At 42.7% G+C, this 1,285-nt stretch overlaps 1 non-coding gene across 1 annotated transcript; it reads right to left on the bottom strand.

Moving 5' to 3' along the window:
- Window positions 1-1,213: 1,213 nt before the first annotated feature.
- trnaw-cca lies at window positions 1,214-1,285 on the bottom strand. Its single transcript has one exon. It is a non-coding gene; the product is annotated as a tRNA-Trp (tRNA).

Below are 1,285 nucleotides of genomic sequence, written 5' to 3'. Positions count from 1 at the left end.
CACATCTTAATGTATCGTCTGTGTTGTTTAATTCCGAAAACGACAGCTGCTGCGCTGCAGAGCAGACTGTTAGGTCCCGGTGTTGGAATCTTCTACGGTGAAATACAGTCACACTTTACACTGTTTAACGTTAGCTGTCAGCATTTTAACCGTGTTAGGTCCAGCCGCTAACTAAAGGTAGGCTAACGTTACATGCTGTCAGGTGTAGTGTACACTGTCACACTGAATTCATGAATGATGGTAAACTGCATACCAGTGCTTTGTCATTTTTATTTTTCAAATAAAATACATTCTGCAATCTCTTGTAAGGCTGTTCACAGACGCTCTCCAAGTGTTTTTTGAAGTAGGCTAAGCCTTGGATGTTAACCTGACAGACTTGGGCCTGCTGACAGTAAGTTTAGATGTAGCGATGTGTACTATAGTAGTAGTAGTAGTAGTAGTAATACATCATCACAACAACCTTTTGATCTTCACTGTTTAGGAATGCAAGTGTCCTGCCACAGGTCAGGGGACAGAAGATGGGAAGGCGCAGCAACTTGGCCCTGGTTTGCCCTCATGGACGAGGCATTAGGGCAGTCTGCGGCAGTCACGCCCCCCTGCCTTATTGCCTCGATCCAAGAGGACAAACCCGGGCCAAGCACTGCACCAGAGGTAGAGGAAGGGGTGATGAGGAGGAGGAGGAGGAGGAGGAGGAGAAGGGAGAGAGTGGATCCATTCCTCCAACTCATCAAGGAGGGCATAAAATATCAGAGAGAGGCAGATGAGAGGAGGGAAGCAGAGGCCAAGGTCAAAACGTTTTTTGTTTTTTTTTACTGTTGGAGAGGTTGGTGGAAAAATAAAAAATAAAGTAAATTAAATGTAACTGGTTTTGTCTTTGCCCCTCTTTTTTAATGATTTAATATAAACTGTCTATGTCCATTTCAAATTTAAAAAATGTATTGTTCTTTAGACTGCAGTAGAAAAAACTTGGTAAGTAACAAATAACTAGCATACAAACAACAAGCAAACACTACTTGCTTAACTGATCACTAACCAGTTGTTAGTATAATGCTAGTAATGATTGTGAATTTAATTGCTAGTCCAGTCATTTCATTGCCCAATAATTCAGAGCCCATTTTCCAGTTCTTGATGTGATAAAATCTGCAGCATGTGATCAAGATACCACCCTATCCTGTCTGACCATTGTCCAATGGAGCTGGAGAAACAGAAACATTGACCCTGACGTGATTTGAACACGCAACCTTCTAATCTGGAGTCAGACGCACTACCGTTGCGCCACAGAGCC

The sequence above is a fragment of the Perca fluviatilis genome, chromosome 23 (assembly GCF_010015445.1).
Source record: "Perca fluviatilis chromosome 23, GENO_Pfluv_1.0, whole genome shotgun sequence".
Lineage (NCBI taxonomy): Eukaryota > Metazoa > Chordata > Actinopteri > Perciformes > Percidae > Perca > Perca fluviatilis.
This window is presented reverse-complemented; position numbering and strand designations above follow the sequence as displayed.